Genomic DNA, 25,814 nt, shown 5'->3' with positions numbered 1-25,814 from the left:
CCCTACAACGCCTGGGCATGCTCCTGATGAGGTGCGGAGTGTCTCCTAAGGGATCTCCTCCCAGACCTGGACTAAAGCATCCGCCAATTCCTGGACAGTCTGTGGGCAATGTGGCGTTGGTGGATGGAGCGAGACATGGGCCCAGATGTGCTCAATTGGATTCAGGTCTGGGTAACGGGCGGGCCAGTCCATAGCATCAATGCCTTCCTCTTGCAGGAACTGCTGACAACTCCAGCCACATGAGGTCTAGCATTGTCTTGCATTAGGAGGAACCCAGGCCAACCGCACCAGCATATGGTCTCACAAGGGGTCTGAGGATCTCATCTCGGGTACCTAATGGCAGTCAGGCTACCTCTGGCGAGCACATGGGGGCTGTGCGGCCCCCAAAGAAATGCCACCCCACACCATGACTGACCCACCGCCAAACCAGTCATGCTGGAGGATGTTGCAGGCAGCAGAACGTTCTCCACGGCGTCTCCAGACTCTGTCACGTCTGTCACATGTGCGTGTGAACCTGCTTTCATCTGTGAAGAGCACAGGGCGCCAGTGGCGAATTTGCCAATCTTGGTGTTCTCTGGCAAATGCCAAACGTCCCGCACAGTGTTGGGCTGTAAGCACAACCCCCACCTGTGGACGTCGGCCCTCATACCACCCTCATGGAGTCTGTTTTCGACCGTTGAGCAGACACATGCACATTTATGGCCTGCTGGATGTCATTTTGCAGGGCTCTGCGAGTGCTCCTCCTTGCACAAAGGCGGAGGTAGCGGTCCTGCTGCTGGGTTGTTGCCCTCCTACGGCCTCCTCCACGTCTCCTGATGTACTGGCCTGTCTCCTGGTAGCGCCTCCATGCTCTGGACACTACGCTGACAGACACAGCAAACCTTCTTGCCACAGCTCGCATTGATGTGCCATCCTGGATGAGCTGCACTACCTGAACCACTTGTGTGGGTTGTAGACTCGTCTCATGCTACCACTAGAGTGAAAGCACCGCCAGCATTCAAAAGTGACCAAAACATCAAGCCAGGAAGCATAGGAACTGAGAAGTGTCTGTGGTCACCACCTGCAGAACCACTCCTTTATTGGGGGTGTCTTGCTAATTGCCTATAATTTCACCTTTTGTCTATTCCATTGCACAAACAGCATGTGAAATTTATGTCAATCAGTGTTGCTTCCTAAGTGGACAGTTTGATTTCACAGAAGTGTGATTGACTTGGAGTTACATTGTGTTGTTTAAGTGTTCCCTTTATTTTTTTGAGCAGTGTATATCTGTTCCATTCAATTATTGTATCCGACTTCTGTAGTCTGCCTTTAATTAATCGAATATTCAATAAATAATAAAAATATATATATATATATTTATAATACCACAAAAAGTATTATTATGTATCACATCCGACCGTGATTGGGTGTTCCAATGGGTGGCGCACAATTGGCCCAGCGTTTCTTTCCCTCTAAAAACATAAATCAATGTTTTGGCATTTACAAATATTATTTTGGCCTTTTTTTCAGATTCCAATCGCTCACTTTCATTTTTCATATAATCATATATAATTCATGGTTATTTTCTGAAATCCATGCATAGCCTACTAAAAATGGTGTCCTCATCCACCTCTTGACCTATCGTTCTTCACTGAAATCAAGGTCTTATAATGTAAATGACTAAATGACTCTGAGTGACTGAATGGATCAGTAGCTGTCCTTTAACAGCCAGATGATGGCAGTGTTGAGCCCCACTGGTGGTGTTTGTGTTTCTTCTCTCACTCTCTCTCTCTAGTTTAAATGTGTGCTTATATATGTCTTTACTTCATTGAGGGAGACATCCACACATAAGATGGCATGCCATAATGTGACGAATAAAAAATAAAATGACAGTGGCAAGGGGGGTGTTTGTGTGTGTGTGTGTGTGTGTGTGTGTGTGTGTGTGTGTGTGTGTGTGTGTGTGAGAATTACAGCCCCCAGCAGCAGCTTCTTAGGCAGCTGTATTAAATAAGTCTATAAATACCTGGTTGTCTAATTGATGTTTATGGAGAGCCTAATAGTGGGGAGGGAACATCACTGGGCTTTCTCTCTCCCTCACACCCCAGTCACATGCTTTGTGTGGCACATCAGTATTGTGTAAGACTCTGTGGTTGTACATTTCCTTGTTCACTGCTCAGTATGTGTCCCACATAACATCAAGCTCTAATCTGGAGTAGGAAAAGGCACCATTGTCACAGTGAGAATTGAATAGGTTTATTTTGTAGTACAATAGACTAGCTGCATGTATGTCTATTGGGACAGTGATTGTCAGAGACAGTTTATGATATACTGCGGTGTTGCACTGATATAATAAAATTAAGATGTATGGATACCTCAACCGCCACCTTTCCCCATCCTCCACTCTGGGTTATAAGCAGGATAAACACAAGAACTGCCTCACTGCTCCATCTCTGTCCTTCTTGCTCTCTCTGTTTCTCACTCACTCATACACTCAGTGTCAAAAACCTGGCTGCAGTCCTAACCAAACACTCATTACAGCCTGTCAATGTGTAATCATTAGTGGCATGTCGTTCTCCACTGCTGTCTTTAGTGGTCCTCATGTTTATAAATCTGTTACAAGGAGAATCATAATAACCCTTTGGGGTATACACGGATAAGATGGCGGTGCTGAGGAGGGCACCCGTCTTGCCAGTTCCTGCTCGACTTTGCTTCTTGGACTGAAAACCCACAGGACGGTAGATCTACAGGAAGAGGGTTGGGCAGCCCTGACCTAAGCTAACACCGATGACAAAGAAGAGTAAGGAAAGAGGGAATCCAAGCTAGGCTGAAAAGATGGACTACACAGCCTCTTCCTATTATCCTAATGGCTAATGTCTAATCACTGGAAAATAAACTTTGTGAACTCAGAAAGGCTTCAATTGATGAAACGGGGCTTATGGAGAATACACTTGACTCTGCTTTTCAACCAGACTGCTTCTCCATATTCTGAATGGATTGATCGACAACTTGTGGTATGAGTTGGGGGGTGGAGAGGTATGTTTTCTAAAACAATTTTTGATATTACCAACATGTATCCTGCCCTACAAGAGGATCCAGCGTGTTTGACCATATATACACAAACATCCATGACCCATACGAGGCCATCCCCCACCCCATTTTGGCCAATCGGATCAAATCTCTCTTCCTACTCCCCACCTACAAGCAGCAACTCGATAGAGCCACCAGCGAAGATTCATCCACCAACCTCCTGAGTGGCGCAGCGGTCTAAGGTGCCACTGCAGCCTATGGTTCAATCCCAGGTTGTGTCACAGCCAGCCGTGACCTGTAGCCCCATAGGATGGCGCATAATTGGCCCAGCGTCGTGAGGGTTTGGCCGGGGGGATTTCCTTGGCTCATTGTGCTCTAGTGACCCCTTGTGGTGGGCCGGGCGCCAGCAAGCTGACCTCGGACGTCAGTTGAACGGTGTTTCCTCCGACACAATGGTGCGGCTGGCCTCCGGGTTAAGCGAGCAGTGTGTTAAGAAGCAGCGCAGCTTGGCGGGTCATGTTTCCAAGGACGCATGACACGACATTCGCCTATCCCGAGCCCGTTGAGGAGTTGCCGCGATGAGACAAGATCTTAACTACCAAATGGATATCACAAATTTGGGGAGAAAAAGGGGGGAATACAAAAATGTAATAATAAAATGATTTCTCCATCAACATTGAGGAATATTCATCGTCAATCACAAGCATTAGGAAATGTGTTGATGATGTTGTACCCACAATAAAAATCCAGATATACCCCAACCAAAAATGGATGAACGGAGAAATCCGTACCATGCTGAGAGCCCGTGCTGCATTATTCAATGTCAGCAGAACGAACCCTGATGTATTGGTGGCGCACAACGCATACAAGGCAAGCAGGTACAATCTCCGCAAATCCACTAGGGATGCAAAACGATAATACATACTCAAACTTGAATAGACTCGTGTTGTATATGGCAAGGACTACAAAATATCGATGCAGTGCCCATCGAAGCCTCCCTCTCAGACGAGCATAACACATTTCATGCTCCCTTCGAGGCAGACAATACCGATCTATCCAGGAAGAATCTCGCTGCTACGGACGACCAGCTGCTTTCACTCTTTGAGGCTGACGTGAGGAAAACTTTAGAGTGAATACTCACAAAGCAGCCAGCCAACATGGCGTCCCTGGCTGCATCCTCGGTGTGTGCTGAACGGCTGGGGGCGTTTTCTCGGACGTTTTCTGGCGCCGACAGCCGACAGAGATGGCCGCCTCGCTTCGCGTTCCTAGGAAACTATGCAGTATTTTTTTTTTTTTTGTGTTATTTCTTACATTGGTACCCCAGGTAATCTTAGGTTTCATTACATACAGTCGGGAGGAACTACTGAATATAAGAGCAACGAAGCGGATCCTGTGTTTTGCCTTCCACCCAGTACAATGGATCTGATCCCAGCCGGCGACCCTAAACAACGACGCCGTAAAAGGGGCAAACGAAGCGGTCTTCTGGTCAGGCTTCGGAGACAGGCACATTGCGCTCCACTCCCTAGCATACTACTCGCCAATGTCCAGTCTCTTGACAACAAGGTTGATGAAATCCGAGCAAGGGTAACATTCCAGAAAGACATCAGAGACTGTAACGTTCTTTGCTTCACGGAAACATGGCTCACTCGAGAGACGCTAATGGAGTCGGTGCAGCCAGCTGGTTTCTTCACCGCATCGCGCCGACAGAAACAAACATCTTTCTGGTAAGAAGAGGGGCGGGGTGTATACCTTATGTTAACGAGACGTGGTGTGATCATTAACACATACAGGAACTCAAGTCATTCGGGTTCACCTGATTTAGAATTCCTCACAATCAAGATGTCGACCGCAATTATCTACCAAGGGAATTATCTTCGGATTATAATCACAGCCGGTATATATTCCCCCAAGCAGACACCATCGATGGCCCTTGACAAACTTTATTCTGACTTTATGTAAACTGGAAACACCACACCCTGAGGCTGCATTCATGCGTAGCTGGGATTTTAACAAGGCTAATCTGAAAACAAGACTCCCTAAATTCTATCAGCATATCGATTGTGCTACCAGGGCTGGTAAAACCTTGGATCATTGTTATACTAACTTCCGCGATGCATATAAGGCCCCCCCCCCCGCCCTCCTTTCGGAGAAGCTGACCACGACTCCATTTTGTTGCGTTCCAGCCTACAAACAGAACTAAAACAGCAAGCTCCCGCGCTCAGGTCTGTTCAACGCTGGTCGACCATCTGATTCCACGCTTCAAGACTGCTTCGATCGAGTGGATTGGGATATGTTCCGCATTGCGTTCAACAACAACATTGTAACGAATATGCTGATTCGGTGAGCGAGTTCATTAGAAAGTGCGATTGGCGATGTCGTACCCACAGCGACAATTAAACATTCCCAAACCAGAAACTGTGGATTGATGGCAGCATTCGCGTGAAACTGAAAGCGCGAACCATTGCTTTTTAACCAGGGCAAGGTGGACCGGAAACATGACCGATAACAAACAGTGTAGCTATTCCCTCCGCAAGGCAATCAAACAGCTAAGTGCCAGATATAGAGACAAAGTAGAGTCGCAATTCAACAGCTCAGACACAAGAGTATGTGGCAGGGTCTACAGTCATCACGGATTACAAAAAGAAAACCAGCCCCGTCGCGGACCAGGATGTCTTGCTCCCAGACAGACTAAAATAACTTTTTTGCTCGCTTTTGAGGACAATAGTGCCACTGACACGGCCCGCTACCAAAAACCTGCGGGCTCTCCTTCACTGCAGCCGAGGTGAGTAAAACATTTAAACGTGTTAACCCTCGCAAGGCTGCAGGCCCAGACGGCATTCCACAGGCCACGTCCTCAGAAGCATGCGCAGACCAGCTGGCTGGTGTGGTTTAAGGACGTATTCAATCAATCCTATCCCAGTCTGCTGTTCCCACATTCTTCAAGAGGGCCACCATTGTTCCTGTTCCCAAGAAAAGCAAGGTAATGAGCTAAACGACTACCGCCCCGTTAGCACTCACCTCTCGTCATCATGAAGCACTTTGAGAGACTAGTCAAGGAACATATCACCTTCACCCTACCTGACACCCTAGACCCACTCCAATTTGCTTACCGACCCAATAAGGTCCACAGACGACGCAATCGCAACCACACTGCACACTGCCCTAACCCCTCTGGACAAGAAATACCTATGTGAGAATGTTGTTCATCGACTACAGCTCAGCATTTAACACCATAGTACCCTCCAAACCTCGTCATCAAAGCTCGAGACCCTGGGTCTCGACCCCGCCCTGTGCAACTGGGTCCTGGACTTCCTGACGGGCCGCCCCCAGGTGGTGAGGTGAGAGGTAACAACATCTCCACCCCGCTGATCCTCAACACTGGGCCCCACAAGAGGTACGTTCTGAGCCCTCTCCTGTACTTCCCTGTTCACCCACGACTCATCCAACTCAATCATCAAGTTTGCGGACGACACTACAGTGGTAGGCTTGATTACCAACAACGACGAGACGGCCTACAGGAGAGAGGTTTGAGGGCCCTCGGAGTGTGTGGTGTCAGGAAAATAACCTCACACTCAACGTCAACAAAAAACAAAGGAGATGATTGTGGACTTTCAGGAAACAGCAGAGGGAGCACCCCTATCCACATCGACGGGAGACAGTAGTGGAGAAGGTGGAGAGTTTTTAAGTTCCTCGGTGTACACATCACGGACAAACTGAATTGGTCCACCCACACAGACAGCGTTGTGAAGAAGGCGCAGCAGCGGCTCTTCAACCTCAGGAGGCTGAATAAAATTCGGCTTGTCACCAAAACACTCACAAACTTCTACAGATGCACAATCGAGAAGCATCCTGTCGGGCTGTATCACCGCCTGGTACGGCAACTGCTCCGCCCACAACCGTAAGGCTCTCCAGAGGTAGTGAGGTCTGCACAACGCATCACCGGGGGCAAACTACCTGCCCTCCAGGACACCTACACCACCGATGTCACAGGAAGGCCATAAAGATCATCAAGGACAACAACCACCCGAGCCACTGCCTGTTCACTCCCGCTATCATCCAGAAGGCAAGAGGTCAGTACAGGTGCATCAAAGCAGGGACCGAGAGACTGAAAAACAGCTTCTATCTCAAGGCCATCAGACTGTTAAACAGCCACCACTAACATTTAGTGGCCGCTGCCAACATACTGACTCAACTCCAGCCACTTTAATAATGGGAATTGATGGAAATTATGTAAAAATGTATCACTAGCCACTTTTAACAATGCCACTTAATATAATGTTTACATACCCTACATTACTCATCTCATATGTATATGTATATACTGTACTCTATATCATCTACTGCATCTTGCCATCTTTATGTAATACATGTATCCCTTGCCACTTTAAACTATGCCACTTTATGTTTATATACCCTACATTACTCATCTCATATGTATAGACTGTATACCATCTACTGCATCTTGCCTATGCCGTTCTGTACCATCACTCATTCATATATCTTTATGTACATATTCTTTATCCCTTTACACTTGTGTGTATAAGGTATTAGTTATTACTGCATTGTCGGAACTAGAAGCACAAGCATTTCGCTACACTCGCATTAACATCTGCTAACCATGTGTATGTGACAAATAAAATTTGATTTGATTTGATTTGTCCCTGTCTCGGGCTGTAGTCCCCACCTGCTATAAGGAGACCACCATTGTCCCAGTGCCCAAGAAAAACAAGCTGACATGCCAAAATGACTATCGCCCTGTCGCGCTCACCTCGGTCATCATGAAGTGCTCCAAGAGGCTTGTCAAGGACCAGATCAAGGCATGCCAGGTACACTGGACCCACTCCAATTTGCCTACCGCTCCAACAGATCCACGAAAGATGCCATTTCTATCGCTATTCACATGGCCGTAACACATCTGGACAAGAGGAACACCTATGTGAGAATGTTGTTCATTGACTACAGTTAAGCATTCAACACTATTGTTCCATCGAAGCTTGACACCAAGCTCAGAGCCCTGGATCTGGACACAACCCGCAACTGGATCCTTAACTTTCTGACAGGAAGACCACAGGCTGTGAACATTGGCAACAACACCTCCTCCACATTGACTCTTAACACAGGGCAACCCCAGGGGTGTCTCATCATTACTCTGCTGTACTCCTTGTTCACCCACGAGTTGACCGAGAACCCATGGTCACTCTGACAGAGCTCTAGAGCTCCTCTGTGGAGATGGGAGAACCTTCCAGAAAGACAACCACCTCTGCAGCATTTCACCAATTTAGGCCTTTTATGGTAAAATGGCTAGATGGAAGCCACTCAGTTAAAGGTACATGACAGCCCGCTTGGAGTTTGCCAAAAGGCACCTAAAGGACTCTCAGACCATGAGAAACAAGATTGTCTGGTCTGATGAAACCAAGATTGAACTCTTTGGCCTGAATGCCAAGCGTCACGTCTGGAGGAAACCACTGTGAAGCATTGTGGTGGCAGCATCATGCTGTGGGGATGTTTTTTAGCGGTAAGGACTGGGAGACTTGTCAGGATTGAGGGAAAGATGAGATGTAGCGAAGTACAGAGAGATCCTTGATGAAAACCTGCTGCAGAGCGCTCAGGACCTCAGACTGGGGCCGAAGGTTCACCTTCCAACAGGACCTGATGATCACCAATGGTCACCTTCCAGCAGCTATATCCCTAGTTTCAGTCTACTAATTATCCTCTGAAGATTCTAGCCACATGCATGCTAGGCAGAAGAACATCGGTGTTTTATCTCTGAACAGTGAAAAGATTGTTTCTCTACCGCCTGTTGGATAAGGTCTCCTTAGTGGAGACTAGAGATCCTGACTGCCAATGTGTCACCGTCAAGGAAAAGCTAAGTCTTGACTATAAACATGTTTTTATTTGCAAAATAGAAATGATAATATCAATCTCTAATTAAATAAAATATCATATTAAAAGTTTACAAGATAAGCCACGACAATAAAACAAAAAATCCCAAACCCCCCCTTGGAAATGGTGATGAAATCAGTTCAATAATAGGGGGGGGTGCACTGTATTGCATCCCCCCACCCCAAACAGTGTTCAAAAGTAAAACAAATAATAAAATACAACAACTCCCTGGAAATAAAATATATTAAAAGAAGTGTACAACGTAAGACATAAGTAAAAGTATTTTAAAAGATTCCCATGTCCCCTGCCAAAAAATAAGCAAAATATTTACAAAAAAATATATGGGGGATTGGAAATGGTACTGACAATTACATTGATGGAAGCTACAATCCATCTGCAATATTAAAGCTGATCTTTAATATTGAAAAACGTCAACCCTTTGGGCACTTTGGAAGAGGTGGGGCTAAACAAGTCACAGCTGTGGGTTTTCCTCCAAGTCTTATGGTTCAAAACTGTCTGATACTGTGATCTGAACCAACTGACATTCAGCCAGTTACAAGGGCTTGTTGTGTGATCTAACGCAGAAACCAACTTCCTGATCAAGTTCTGAGTCGCCATGATCAAAAAAGACGGCTCTCCCTGTCGCCAACAGCTGTTGTTGTGCTTTGTGTCTTATTTTGCCTTCCTATCTGGCAAACAGAGCTACGCCCTTTAGCAGGAATGACAGCTCAATAAGTGGATCCCTTTTGGAAATAGATGGAGTGTCGCGGCCCTGGCCCATCTATTGTGCTAGCCCTATCATTTAGAACTAATCAATATTGACAGAGGAAAAACACCTAGCTGACTGTGAGGGGGTAGAGACATCCATGCTGCGCCTTGTTGACTCTGTTAGAAAGGGAAATGGATAGCTAAAGAGAGGGAGAGAATCAATGTGCGATGGGAGGGGGGGTTAAGAAACTGTAAGCAATCCATTCCCCCCTCTATTAGTCTTTACCCTTGTTTGTGTTTTTTTGGAACAGAACAGCGGCCAGGGGAAATGAAGTAAATTGATTAGGCAGTGGGGATGGATGCACAGCGATTTGAAAGGTCTGCCCATGGTCCCTCTGGAAACAGTAATGAATGTTGTGTTGAGGTGCACATATTTTGAAAATCCTCTCTCTCCGGGGTTGTTCTCTTTCCATTATTCCTATCATTTGGCCTCTCCCTCTTTAGTTCCTCACTTATTCTCCATTCTTTCTTCTCCCTAGTGCTCTTCTTCCTTTCTCATTCTTTTACTTGTTATTTTGTGCACTCTCTCTTTCTCCCCCTCTCCTCAGTCTTCTTGAGCAGTCTAAGTCAAATTAAATGCAACCTGATGAAGTGATTATTATTTTAAAAGTGTGTCTGTCTTCCCACAGATGGAGGAGGGCAGTCGTGCAGTGCATCTGGGGACTCTGATCGCCCCCATGGTGGAGGAAGGGGAGGACTGGAAGACGTTGGAGATCCCTCCCCCTGGGGCAGCCGTGACCACCCAGGCTCCTCCTCCTGCAGCTGCAGCCCCTCCCCCTCCGATGGCCCGCTCTGCACCCCCACCACCTCTCCCCAGAGTAGCCCCCACAGGACTGTGAGTCTCACCTCCTTGGCTTGAACCCCTAAAGAGCAGAGGCCTACCTCAACCCTATCGAATACCTTTGAGATGAATTGTAACGCGGACTGCGAACCAGGCATAATTGCCCAACATTAGTGCCCGACCTCAATAATGCTTGTGGCTGAATGGAAGCAAATCACCGTAGCAATGTTCCAAACATCTAGTGGAAAGCTTTCCCAGGAGAGTGTAGGCTGTTATAGTAGGGGAGACCAACTCCATATTAATGCCCATGATTTTGGAATGAGATGTTCGATGAGCAGGTGTCTACATACATTGTGATAGTGTGTAACACACTGTTACAAACAGACATAATACACTGACATATTGACCAGATAAATACTCGACAGTCTGAAAAAATAGATTGGTTCCTACAATTACCATAGTCATGCACAACCTTCCAATTTATTATATTTAAATGGTTCTAAAGTAGAAAAAGAAAGAAGGAAGCGCTGCTAAGGTACACAATAGTAGGTTTTGATAGACAGAAGGTGCTCTTTGGTAAATTGGTCATCAAAAAGAAAGGAGGACCAAGGCACTGTTTACATAATTAATTAAAATGCTTTAATTTGTATTGGAGCCGAAACGCGTCTGTTTTTCTATCTTTGTTTCTAAAGACTGTAGCTATGTGTTCTAAAAGTTTATCTGGCCAGGCAAAAGAGGATAGGCTTCAGCTCTAGTCTAGTTCCTCTGGAGTTTTTTTTGTTACCAATGAGGCAGCTGCTTGCAGGCCAGTCAAGTTCTTCCACACCGATCTCAACAAACCATTTCAGTTTGGACTTCGCTTGTGCATGGGGGCATTGTCATGCTGAAACAGGAAAGGGCCTTCCCAACTTTTGCCACAATGTTGGAAGCACAGAATCATCTAGAATGTCATTGAATGCTGTAGCCTTAAGATTTCCCTTCACTGGAACTAAGGGGTCTAGCCCGAACCATGAAAAACAGCCCCAGACCATTATTCCTCCTCCAACAAACTTTACAGTTGGCGCTATGGTTTGGGCAGGTGGTGTTCTCCTGGCATCCGCCAAACTCCGATTCGTCCGTCGGACTGCCAGATGGTGAGGCCTGATTCATCACTCCAGAGAACACATTTCCACTGCTCCAGAGACCAATGGCGGTGAGCTTCACACCACTTTAGCCGAGGCTTGGCATTGTGCATGGTGATCCAAGGTTTGTGTGCGGCTGCTCAGCCATGGAAACCTGTTTCATGAAGCTCCTGACAAACAGTTCTTGTGCTGACGTTAGTTCCAGAGGCAGTTTGGAACTCTGTAGTGAGTGTTGCAACCGAGGACAGACAAATGTTACGCGCTATGTGCTTCAGCACTTGGAGGTCTCGTTCTGTGATCTTACCACTTTGCGGTTGATCCGTCGTTTCTCCTAGAAGTTTCCACTTCACAATAACAGCACTTACAGTTGACCGGGGCAGCTCCAGCAGGGCAGAACGTTGATGAGCTGACTTGTTAGAAAGGTGGCATCCTATGACGGTGCCACGTTGAAAGTCGCTGAGCTCATCAAGAAGGCCATTTTCCTGCCAATGTTTGTCTATGGAGATTACATGACTGTGTGCTCAACTTTATACACCTTTCAGCAGCGGGTGTGACTGAAATAGCAGAATTCACTCATTTGAAGGGGTGTCCACATACTTGTATATACAGTGTATGTTAAAATGTATTTGGATTATACATTGAATTTGTATGTTTAAAACTTCTTATGGCTGCAATCCCGTTAACGGGATCGATATGACAACAGCCAGTGAAAGTGCAGGGCGCCAAATTCAAAACAACAGAAATCTCATAATTTAAATTCCTCAAACATACATGTATCTTATACCATTTTAAAGGTAATCTTGTTGTTAATCCCACCAAAGTGTCCGATTCCAAATAGGCTTTTCAGCGAAAGCACCACAATCGATTATGTTAGGTCACCACCAACTCACAGAAAAATTCTGCCATTTTTCCAGCCAAAGATAGGAGTCACAAAAAGCACAAATAGAGATAAAATGTATCACTAGCCTTTGATGATCGCCATCAGATGACACTCATAGGACTTCATGTTACACAATACATATATGTCTTGTTCGATTAAGTTCATATTTATATCCAAAAACCTCCGTTTACATTGGCGCCATGTTCAGAAATGCCTCCAAAATATCCGGAGAAATTGCAGAGCCACGTCAAATAACAGAAATACTCATCAGAAACTTTGATGAAAGATACATGTTTCACATAGAATTAAAGATAAACTTGTTCTTAATGCAACCGCTGTGTCAGATTTCAAAAAGCTTTATGGCAAAACACAATAATCTGAAAACAGCGTTCAGCCATAAAAGCAAGCCATACAGTTACCCGCCAAATTGTGCAGTCAACAAAACTCATAAAAAGCATTATAAATCTTCACTTACTTTTGCTGATCTTTGTCGGAATGCACTCCCAGGACTCCCACTTCCACAAGAAATGTTCGTTTTTTTTCGGTAATGTCCATCATTTATGTCCAAATAGCTATTTTTGTAGCGTGTTTGGTAAACAAATCCAACGTCAGGGAAGCGCATTCACTAAAACCTGACGAAATGTCCAAAAGTTCTGTATCAGTCCGTAGAAACATGTCAAGCGATGTATTGAATCAATCTTTAGAATGTTTTTAACATAAATCTTGAATAACGTTCCAACCGGAGAATTACATTGACTTCAGATGAGCGATGGAACTGAGCGATGGAACTGAGCTCCCTCATATGAACGCGCATGGTCAAAGAATGGTCAGGTCATGGCAGACYTGACAAATTCCCCTCTCATTCGGCCCATCTCACAGTAGAGGCATCAGACAAGGTTCTACAGACTGTTGACATCTAGTGGAAGCCGAAGGAAGTGCAAACTCATCCATATCTCGCTGTGATTTCAATGGGATCTTGGTTGAAAATCTACCAGCCTCAGAATGTCCACTTCCTGTTTGGATTTTTTCTCAGGTTTTTGCCTGCCATATGAGTTCTGTTATACTCACAGACATAATTCAAACCGTTTTAGAAACGTCAGAGTGTTTTCTATCCAATACTAATAACAATATGCATATATTAGCAACTATGACTGAGGAGCAGGCCGTTTACTCTGGGCACCTCTGTGCACCTTTCATCCAAGCTACTCAATACTGCCCCTGCAGCCATAAGAAGTTATGGACTCTTGGAAAATTATTCCAAATGAGGACTAAAAGAGATCCTAATACAATACAATATTCTCTGACCAATCAGGACATTACGGTGAGACTAACTTTGTGTGTGTCCCTCGGTCCCTGTCTTTCTGTGTGTGTGTTTTGTCTTCTCCCCCCAGGTTGCGGCTGAGCACGGCAGCCAGACACATCCTGGACACACACGGTCTGGAATCCCCAGCTGGCCACACCCACTGGACACATGTGTATCGTGTGTGTATCGTCACTCAGGGAGCGAGTAGTTCACACAAGCTGTGTTCAGGGTGGTGAAATGTTCCAGATAGTAATGTAATGAATATGGTGTACATGAGTCCCCTATTCTAATCTATCTCTAATCTAGCTACATGGCAGACGATCATATCATTATCGTGTAAGTACAGAGTGTGGGCACTGGGTGGTATATACTGAGTATACAAACATTAAGAACGCAAGCTCTTTCCATGACAGACCAGGTGAAAGCTATGATCCCTTCTTGATGTCACTTGTTAAATCCACTTCAATCAGTGTAGATGAAGGGGGGGAGACAGGATAAAGAAGGATTTTTAAGCCTTCTTGGTGCCAGGTGCACCGGTTTGTGTCAAGAACTGCAACGCTGCTGGGTTTTTCATGCTAAACAGTTTCTTGTGTGTATTAAGAATGGTCCACCACCCAATGGACATGCAGCCTACTTGACAGAACTGTGGGATGCATTGGAGTCATGGGCCAGCATCCCTGCTTTCGACACCTTGTAGAGTCCATGCCCTGACAAATTAAGGCTTTTCTGAGGACAAATGGAGGGGAGAAGGGGTGTAACTAAATATTAGGAAGGTTTTCCTAATGTTTGTAATACTCACTGTATGTGTTATACAACACTGAACAAGGTCAATGAAAGAGTGCAGATATCTCTGAGGAGGAAATAATGAAGGTTCCGTTTGAGACAAACATTCATGTCCCGGGATGATAATGTTTTTTACTAGGGGTGGTGTTGGAGGATAGAAAGCTGTGCAGCTCAAAGAACTTCCAGGTATAATCATTAAGAGGCCAGATTAAAGCTGATGCTCACATCAGAAATAAGCACACACATTATTGGAAAATGCAGAGCTGACAATTTCTTACTTCAGAAAACCAAGAGTGACAGTGTGAATGAAAGGGAGAGAGAAAGAGCGAGCAAGGTATGAAGTTAGTGAGGGAAGTGACAGAATTTGAAAAGGTAAGGGAGTTGCAATGTGCTTTAATCTTATGGCTGCAGTCCCGATATCGGGACCAATATGACAACAGCCAGTCCAAGTGCAGGGCGCCAAATTCAAAAACCAGAAATCTCATAATTAAAATTCCTCAAACATACATGTGTCTTATATCATTTTAAAGGTAATCTTGTTGTTAATCCCACCAAAGTGTCTGATTTCAAATAGGCTTTTCAGCGAAAGCACTACAAACGATTATGTTAGGTCACCACCAAACCAAAAATAATCACAGCCATTTTTCCCAGCTAAATATAGCTTCACAAAAACCAGAATAGAGATAAAATGAATCACTAACCTTCGATTATTTTCATCAGATGACACTCATAGGACCTCATGTTACACAATACATGCATGTTTTGTTTGATTAAATTCATATTTATATCAAAAAATCTGAGTTTACATTGAGGCTACAAGATTCACTAAATGCAAAAACATCAAGTGACTATGCATAGCCCATCGTTTCAACATGAATACTCATCATAAATATTGATGATAATACAAGTTATACACATTGAATTATAGATATACCTCTCCTTAATGCAACCGCTATGTCAGATTTCAAAAGAACTTTACGGAAAAATTATTGCACGCTATAATTTGAGACGGCGCTCAAAGTAGCATACAACAGCTGCAAAGATAGCGTCACTATAAACAATAAAATACATGATAAATATTCCATTACCTTTGTTGATTAGGATCAGAAAGCACACCAGGGGCCTGTTGCACAAAACTAGGATAAGGGATTAAGCCAGGATATCTTGGTGATCCTGGCTCAATTGATCCGTAATCCGGTTGCACTAAAGATGGATAGGGGGCAGGAGGATATGTTATGGTATAAATTACCATGGAGATTTATTCTGTGGAGCTAGCCTGCTCCAGACCAGGCTAAATTCCAGGATCTATTTAATCTCATCCCTAATGTCAGTCAGCAGTCACCACAATGGAAACCAATAGTTATTTCACTGCTCACTATACATTGTTATCACAATATAACTAGACCCACTGTTATTATTTAAACGTTTGTGATCATTAATTTCAATGATTTGGATAAAAAAATATTTTTAGATATGTTGCTATCATTAGATAATTTACAGTTTCCCATAGACTATAAGCTATATATAAAATGATAGAATATTAGGGCCACAGAGGAAAAAACACAAGTCATAATATTGTAACCAGTTGTTTTAAAGGAGGACAGTTGTTAAAATGACAGATGTGGGCATTTCGTGAAATTGTACTTCAGTATGGTTTCATAAACAAAGACATGCTGATGTGCCAGAATATTAAGTATCACATTGTCATAAGTATCAAAACTGTAAAAACAATATGTAGCTTTTCTGCAGAAAGAACCAGCCTCATAAATTTATGACTTTATCCTTTTTCTTCAGTGTGGCCCTAGTACTCTGTCATATAAACAATACACATTCCATATGAATATAAAAACACAATGTGTAACATTATGTTCCTTTATTGAATAAGGACAAAACAAAGCAGGTAACCATCAGCTCCTTTCGAAACGAAGTCACAGTGACTCTACAAGATGGAAAGCACAGAATCCAAGCATATTATACAAAATGATACATACACATTCAAAGGTCTGTATATACACACCCTGCATGTCTGCACACTAAAATAAATGCAGGACAAATCCATACACATCAACTGACAAGACAAATGAATGGATGCAGTAGCCTCCCTGCAGCCTTGTATTACACACAGTATACCGCACAAACATCATAAGAGGCCAAATTCGTCAAAAAACGAACCCAAAAAACCCAAATCTCTCTGCCACCGCAGGACATATTTAACCAAAATTGAAAGCACACATACTAACTAAAATAATTCAACACATATTGGTCCCTCAGCACCGACCACTGTCGTCATCAGGGAAGATTGCCGGATTGTCCCAGTCCATGGCTGGTGGCACTCTGGGGCCCTCTCCTTCCTCAGGCAGCCACATTGTGGAGGACAGCACAAGCCACAGTATATCACATGCCCTAACAGGGCTGACCCTTAATTTGTGAAGGCAGTGAAAGCGTGCCTTCAGGAGGCCAAAGGTCATTTCAACTCTGGCCCTGGTCCTGGCATGGGCATGGTTGTGCCTGCTGTGCTTCCTGGGGGTCTGTGAAAGGTGTCAGGAGAAAAGGCTGGCACCATACCCCCTGTCTCCCAGCAACACACCAGAGAATTCACCTGTCAACACAAAATCTCATCATTACTACCTCATAAACACAGTGATATTCTTGACACAGCCATGATGGTTATAAATAGGGGTTGTGTGGCTTACCTTGTGATAGCACTGATAGATTTCAGAGGCCCGAAAGATTCTGGAGTCATGGACTGAGCCAGCCATTTTGCCACAACATTGCTGATCACACAGTCAGCATTGCAGACCATCTGAAATCATAAGATGAGGAATATTACACCAATCAATGCACATCACTGGCAATGCAGAGTGTTCGTCAATGGACAATATCAAAGTTATGTTCACCTGAACATTAATGCTGTGAAAGGATTTCCTATTCACAAAACGCCTCATGGCACCTGAGGGGCTTTTATCCTTATTGTGTTGCAGTCCACTGCACCAATGACATTGGGAAACCTGCACACAAAGTAATGAGTATCCTACTATGTGTTAACAGTTGTCCTGTAATTTGTAATCTCTCTTCTACCTGCAATCCTATAGAACTCCTCTTTGATGTCACAGAGTCTTCTGTGGCCAGGGAAGGAGATGAAGACATCTGCTAATGCTTTGATAGCCGACACACACTCCTTATTGTGCGGCAAATTGTGGCCTTGTTTCAGCTGTTTCGCATCCCCACTGAGTACAGGAAGGCTCCACTAGCAAAAAAGCGCAAGGCCACACAAACCATTTGCTCCACACTCAGTGCATGCTCCGTGCAGTGCGGTGCTTAATCCTGGACCCAGTAGTCTGCATAGATACCTGATGCCATCTGCAGAAAACCTGTATCTTTCATATAGATGGTCATCAGGAAGGCCAGTGGGTCACCGGTCCCTGAAGACCCTTCTTCGCCTGAAGGCTCTCCTCAGCACAAGTGCTTCTTCATCCACCACATCTCGCACGAATGGGCATGCCATTGTCAGAGCAGAAGGAACACACAATTTTGGGCCTTCATATAGGCTAGTGGCCACACCTCTGTGCGGGGTGGGCAAAAGAGGGCGATGCCTTATAACGATGACTTGGTTGTACTGAGTCTGCGGAAAATAAAAAAAACCTTAGAAAGATGCCACCGTCCTGGTGTCTCACAATAAGAGCTCATATGTCATGGCTCACTTGACTTTACGAGAATATACCTAATTTTTATTTTGAGCTGTGTCATCTTCGGAGCTGGGGAGGAAAGAAAAATAATGATTAATACATTTGTGTGTACAGTTAGCATACAGTGTACACTGAAGGCATATCTCACCTCCCTCTCAAGTTTTTTATTTCAAGGTCCAGTTTCCTAATTGTCCTCTTTTTATTTCGGACTCCAGTGCAAGATTTTCCATCTTTTTCTTCTTGTACTGAATGTCTATGTCTCCAGTTCTATTTGGCGCCGGAGGTGGTTGCCATACAACTTTCTGATAGCTTGTGAGCTCTGTGAACACAATACAATTAGCGCAGCTGGAATTTGGCAGGATGTGGTGTCCTTTTATTAATACGCACTATGTTGCCAGGCTGGTTTTCCCACTGTATAGCATCTGGGTCCTGTAAAAGAAATTAGATTTTTTGATTTTGATGAGGACTCCTCACCATTGTAGAGTAAATACTTTCACAGTCTTAACATGATACCTCATGCCTTCTGGAATCCAGAGAGATGGTCTCCTCCTCATCATCGTCTCCACATGTGCTGTTGCTGCTGCACTGGGGCCTTCACCCTATCACATTTAATCGGATTCATATTGAAGCTAGTAGACAAGACATGCCAGGCCTACAATATGCCTTTGATGGAGTACTCACTGATCAGCATCGTCTGTGTCTTGTGCTGGTGGCTCTAACAGGAACACAGTGCTGCCAGACACTGCAAGGCAATAGGTAAACCAAAGTCAGACAGTCCAAATTGATTCAATATGATGTGGTTGTATCCCATGTAGAGATGGAAGGACATACCTTGAATGAAGCGGGTGGCATCTTGGAGGAACCTATGCTCGTCTCTTTCCCCCAGGGATCCCCTCTAAGACGGCCTGCCTTTTAGCTCCAAGGCCATGTCCTCTGCTGGGGTAAGGTCAGCCTTTGGTGACCCACCACCCGTGCCTTGTCTGTGGTATTCTTTTTCACTGCTAAAACAGTACAGACAATGTGTGAGCAGGCACCTTCTGGGTACAATATATGCTTGTGCTTTGTTAAATATTAGTCAGGAGACATACCATTCTGCAGAATGTTCTTGTATTTGATTTTGACCTGCTGCCATGTCCGTTTTGGCCCGTTTCATGTTTAATCTACACACACACACACACCACACACACACACACACACACACACACACACACATTTAATGGAGTCACACTGCAAAAAATTACTGTATTTTTGTCTTGTTTTCAGTAAAAATATCAAAAAATGTATCATAGCTTTATACAGTGTGATGGAGTTACTTTACACAATTTCACTCATATCTGCAGTGCATTTCAATTAAAAATGTAACCGTTTCATAATTACAGTACAACTGCATTTTTGGAGATGTGAATTAAATATTTGAATTGTAATTGTGATTTCAGCGGAGCGGTGAGTGTGTAATTGTGCACTACTTACGCATTCAGGCGGTCTGCAATACTTTGCCACGCTTTTTCTCTTTGCTTTATCACTGTGGCGGTGTTGCCTTTCTTCTTAATTATAATCTTTTACCTCCTCGTATGCCTCCATGAGGATTTGTGCTTCCGACGGGGAAAAGTACGCGGCTCTAGTTGCCATGGTAAATCAGTTAATCTGTGATCTGTGGCGGGGTCTATTTGAGTGAGCCGTGAGCGCGCACCTATCCAGGATTGGTTTCACCTGGCTTAATGAATCCGTGTCTGCTCATCCTGGCTTGGTCTTTGTGCAACCAATTAAGCCTGGACGCACATGTTTTGGCTTCATTGAGCTCAGCTGAGTCATTTATCCCGGATGTCTTAATTCTACTTTTGTGCAACAGGCCCCAGGAATCCCAGGTCCACAATAAATGTTTGTTTTGGTCGAAAAAATCCATTATTTATGTCCAAATACCTTCTTTTGTTAGCGCGTCTGGTTTACATATCCAAACGCTAATTCTGGTCAGCGTTATATTGGACAAAAACTTAAAAATGTGATATTACCGGTCGAAGAAACATTTCAAACTAAGTACTGAATCAATCATTAGGATGTTTTTAACATATAGCTTCAATAAAGTTCCAACCGGAGTATTCCTTCTTGTCTGCGTGAGCAATGGAACGTCAGTGTCTTGCATGAAGAAAAGGCATGATCAGGAAATGGCTGCTTGATGGACACCTGACTGATTCTGCTCTCATTCTCTCCCACAACATCATAGAAATCTCATTGGAATTTCTATTGATTGCTGACATCTAGTGGAACCCCTAGGCAGTGCAACATCATTAATAGCTCAAGGGGACTTCATTAAGGACTCTGGTGAACACATACAAGCTCAGATTTCTGACTTCCTGTTTTGATTTCAACTCAGGATTTTGCCTGCCAATATGAGTTCTGTTAATCTCACAGACATAATTCAAACAGTTTTAGAAACTTTGGAGTGTTTTCTATCCAATACTAATAATAATATGCAAATATTAGGAACTATGACTGAGGAGCAGGCCGTTTGAAATGGGCACCTTTCATCCAAGCTACTCAATACTGCCCCTGCAGCCATAAAAAGTTAACCCTGTTATGTGGGTGGGCTCACACAAGAGGAAGCTGTGAATCTGCGCGCACAGACACACACGCTTCTAATGGCCACCTGCTGTCACGTGGGTCTGATGGAACGTTCTCATTTCCCACCTCATACCCTGCTGGGAATCTCATTAAGACACAGCTGTCTCCATGGCAACCCAGTCTCTGGAGCTCACTGGTGGCCATAGAAACACAGACCATATGTTTTGGGAGACGTGTGTGCGTGTCTGTGTGTTACCGTGTGTCATTTTGTTTGTTTGTCATGTTTGTACACGTGTGTCATTTTGTTTGTTAGTCGTGTTTGTGTCTGTGAAAGAAAGAGTGTAAGGAGATACTGTATATGGAACCACACCCGACGCAGAAAGTTCACCTAAGGTAAACAATGCAGCAAAGTATTTAGCCTACTTTAGTGAGGGGAGATGACCAGGTAAAAGAAACCTAATCCCTCTCCATGCTTACTTTGACATTTGATAGGCTATGTCACATGGTTTCATGTGTCCTTTGTTAAAAACATGCTCGGTTACAGTATATTGGTTATTTTGTCACCCCAACTTTGTCGATGCTCCTGACCTAGCCCTGTTTTCTTAGACTTAAAGGATTTTTTTATTTATTTTTGCATCATAATTTCAGAAGATGTTGATAATATATCTCCCGCTAATAGTGGAATGATAGTGTTTCTCAGTATAACTTTTCAGTAACAAAAAATATCATTTTTACAGCTGTTTGAAGCTGGTGGACTAAAACCAAAAGTATGTTTTGTCTCGGAATTCAATAAGAGGGATGATCACAGTTGTGTCCCGATATGTCTGTCTTCACTTGTAGTCTACTTCTTAGCTGAAATGCCTGTGAGAAGGACCCGATCACGTGACGGACATTGGCTAATTAGAATTGAGATATCTGAGAGAGCCATGTGAGTGAGAGGTGCTTCGGAGCACGGCAGCTGGCAGAAGGGAGTTATAATTATTATATTCCGCCCAAGGCCACAACGGCCACTTTGGAAGGCATGGAAGGCATGGATTTTTTTAGGCGGGCATTATAGCCACACAAGGGGGATTCCGCCTTGAAATTTGAGGCATAGTGAGAATAATATCAAGTGCTTGTTAAATTGTGAATGAGAGACTGATGAAGATTGTGCAGCCTGCACAATAAACAAACTAGAGCTCATGCCTTTCATGTGACTTTTTCCAAATCATCATTTGTCGCATCATTCAGCCTTAGAATGTATTAAACATTTTAACATATAGTCCAACGTTTGTATCACAACTAAAGTTGCATAAACAATTATAAATTAAGCATAGGAAGACTTGTTTCTTTGTTAACCGCTCAACACAGAATAGCCAAATGTGCGCACTTTGGAGAAAATATTCTTTCTATTTTATTCAGCTATGTTCAGTTGTGTTCTTCATACTATAAAATAATAAAAAATAATGCCATGGAATTCTAAGCAAATCTTGTGTGCAAAATGAACCAGTGTAGCCCACAGACATATGCCATAGCCATATCAGGGCTTAACATAAGGACGACTCAGAGTATGCTATTCTGTTCTGAAATAGACTACATTTTCTTCATATCATGTTTCTTTAGACCTGTCTAAAATGAAAAATATTTATTGTGAAGGTGTAGGCTGTATTAAGTGGATTTATTAGACTTTTTAAAATGTAGATGTTCTAGAGGTCTGCATCAGTGGCTTGTAGGCTACGCATGGCACCCAGGAGATGCTGGACGTGTTTATGTTAATTAACAGTCAATTACCGTGAGACCGGCAGTTATTTGCTTCACAATCACCGGGTGACTAAATTTCAGGACCGCATCAGTCCTAGGTGCGTACCACGTGAGTCTTGTCAGCCAGGTTAATTCAGTGATTGACTATACCAATATCCCTCATACACACCCAATATAGCAGGGAAGTAATTCAAAACAAACATGCGGACACTCCCACTCTGTTAAGTAACCCTTCAGTAAGTTTAAAATAAACAGATGCGATGTGGAGTGGTGATATGACAGCTCTGACACAAACTCAACTGTGATATCATTAGTCTCTCTGTCTCTCTCTATATATATTTAATTCAATTCAAAGGATCTTTATTGGCATGGGAAACATATGTTTATATTGCCAAAGCAAGTGAAATGTACAATAAACAAAAATTAAATAAACAATCAGAAATGAACAGTAAACAGTACTCTGTCTCTTTCTCTCTCTCACTCTCTCGCTCTCTCTCCCTTTATCTGTCTGTCTCTCTCTTTCTCTCTGTGTCTTTTCCTCTACTCAATTTCATGGAGAAGAGGAAGGCCCTGTGTTTCTGGGGAACATTGTTTACTATGAAACTCAAGAGGAGGGAAGTGTGTGGGGTGTAGGTGGGAGAAAAAGGTCTTGATAGGCTTTCAAGCTTTCATTCCCCCTGCCATGTTTATCCAAACACAATGACAGGCATGTGGCTGCTGTCTTTTCTCCCCCTCTCTAAGACTGACATGTATGGCATGTTTAGAGAACACATATGACTGGGTAGCTACAGATGGATAAAGCACCACTACCTATCTCTACCATGCTTCACCTCACCTCAATGACATGGAAATTACTATTTATCACTTGCTGGATGTGTTTCAGCATAATAAATGGTTAATGGGATTGATTTACACAAGTATGATACATGAATATCGTAATGCCCTTTTCTAGGCTGTAAATTAGACTATTGGGTGTTCACCAGCTAATGTCACATTATGTAATAGGTTATCATGTCAGGGCATGTTCTTGTATAAGCATATAGTGGACTTTGCTTTAAAAAGTGAACATTTACATTTAGTCTGCCGCAGAGGGAAGTGTGTCTAAACCAGCCATATTGTCTTCATACAACAAGGGTATTATAGTCGATTATGTCCCCCGTTGTTAACATCAATACCAAGTTAAAGGCACAACCACCATTTCAGAGTGCTACTGTATGTTTGCCTGCCGGATGGTAGAGAAATGCTGTAGAGTTTTTTTTAATGCTGCTGATTTATAGTGTTTTTATGGGAACGGTTGGTTCAGAAATACAAACATTTGTCCACGGAAGTCTGTGGTCGTAAGTTATTTCAAGGCATGCTGTACATTTACTTTAGGTAGACTTTTGATTTATTCTCCACCTGTCCGCAGCATACATTTTCTAGATGTCTTATAGCCCTCTGATAAGTGGTGTGAAAACTCTAAGCTTTAGTTTTACCAACATCAGCATTACGTTTTATGCCTTTACAGTATACCTCAACACAGAATTCCTTTCATAGAATGATAGACCATGGTCTATCAACCCTAACCCTAACCCTTTTCTTCACTGGAAGGAAGAGGTTTTCATGATCATCACTCTGTCCCAGATGGCAGTGTAGTCTGGGTTTGACTCAGGACAGTCGGGGGGGGAGGAGTTGTGCATGCGTGTGTCTGTGGTGTGTCTGTCTGTCTGTCTGTCTGTCTGTCTGTCTGTCTATGCATGCGTCTTTAATAATATTCCAGTCACCTCCTCGTAGAATTTGAGGCTCTTTTGCCTTGTCTGTCTGTCAGTGGGAGTGTAAATGGCCTGTGTGAAAATCAGATGTCTTGTGATGGATCAGCCAGCCAGTGAGCCAGCTAGCAGCACACAGTAGCCTATCAGTGGATGATGTCATCGCCACACACTGGGGACTGGGCTCAGGATTTATGAGCTGATCAATTGATGTTCTCATCAAATGGAAAAGACACTTCATATTACTTTGGGATTTATGGAGAACTGTACCTCACTCCATCATACAGAGGAATAGGAGGATATTTGGTAGATATTTGGTACATGTATATTGTGGGGTTATTCTTCAAGTTATAATGTGAAAATCTCCCTGTGCAGCCCTCGTCCCTTTTAAAGAAACTCCACAGGGAGGTAATGACATAGTCAGTGGTGTTAAATCTCATATCTCCTCTTGTTCACTGGCTGGGCTCGCCGTGTTCTCTTAGCCTGAATAGGAGCTGTCATGCGAATTCAGATGCGCATGTATCAGCAGAATGGGTAGGGAGAGAGGAGTGGCAGGTAGGGATTTGGCCACCCAGGCAAATTGGCTCAGGTTTTCAGAGGGCATGTAGCTTCCTGTAGCTTACCTAACCTGAAGGAACCGGGCTCTTCTGCCTGCCTGCTTACTCTGCAATTATTAGTGAATGCGTTCGCTCCTGCACATTTGTTTGTGTGTGTCTCTCATGTGTGGTTAGACAATTTCCAACATTCCAACAAGGTCCCCACCAACAATAACCAAGAACAATGAGAGTGAGGTAAGGAGAGAGGGAGGTAAGGAGAGAGGGAGGGAAAGAGAGAGGGACTACATGGAAAGGGAAAATGAGAGCAGGGTGCGGCCCCAGCCTTCTCCCGGCTGTATGAACAAGGGCAGCAGGGGCAGCTGGCTCAGACAAAGATGTGGGGTTGGAGGGCCTCAGTGCACTGGTGTGAAACTAGAGACCTCTGAGCAATCACACCTGATACCTGCCTCACCCTCCTTGCCCCACCTCCCGGCTTTGACACACCCTCCCTGAAAGCAAAGATTAGGAATACTGGGGCAGAACTTCCTACTCTATTTACATCTCTTTTTCCTCTTCTTAGTTTCTCTTCCTCCATCTCTCCCCCACCCTTTACTTTCACATGTCCACACTGCTCTCTTTGTAGGAGTGACGGTGTCATTGTTTAGAGCCTAATTGGCAGTGTCTGGTCATAAAGGTGACAATGTTAATTGTATTTTATTTTATTTGATCATTTCAAATAAATCCTAATGTTGCAGCAGGTGGGTCGTTTCATGTAACCAGTCCCTTTTGAAGTAGAAATTGTGCACCAATATTGAATTTAAAAGCATGTTAAATGAAAGGAAGTGCTCTTTAATATAGACCACATGGCGAATTCAAGATTACGTTTTTTATATGACTAAATTCTTGCTAAAGTGCAGGTCAACTTTCATTTTAATATGGTGGAACTATTCCTTTTTTATTTTTATCTAAAGAAGTGTTGATCATCTAATAGTCAAATCATCGTGTAAAAGCAGGTGAGCT

The 25,814-nt window shown here is 43.8% G+C and overlaps 1 pseudogene; it reads left to right on the top strand.

Moving 5' to 3' along the window:
- LOC111961023 (pyruvate dehydrogenase protein X component, mitochondrial-like) overlaps nt 1–25,814 on the top strand; it is a 73,038-nt pseudogene that overhangs the window by 24,295 nt on the left and 22,929 nt on the right.

This window comes from Salvelinus sp. IW2-2015, linkage group LG4q.1:29 (assembly GCF_002910315.2).
Source record: "Salvelinus sp. IW2-2015 linkage group LG4q.1:29, ASM291031v2, whole genome shotgun sequence".
In the NCBI taxonomy this organism is placed as follows: Eukaryota; Metazoa; Chordata; class Actinopteri; order Salmoniformes; family Salmonidae; genus Salvelinus; species Salvelinus sp. IW2-2015.
The sequence above is the reverse complement of the archived record's forward strand: the minus strand, read 5'-3'. Positions and strand labels throughout refer to the sequence as shown.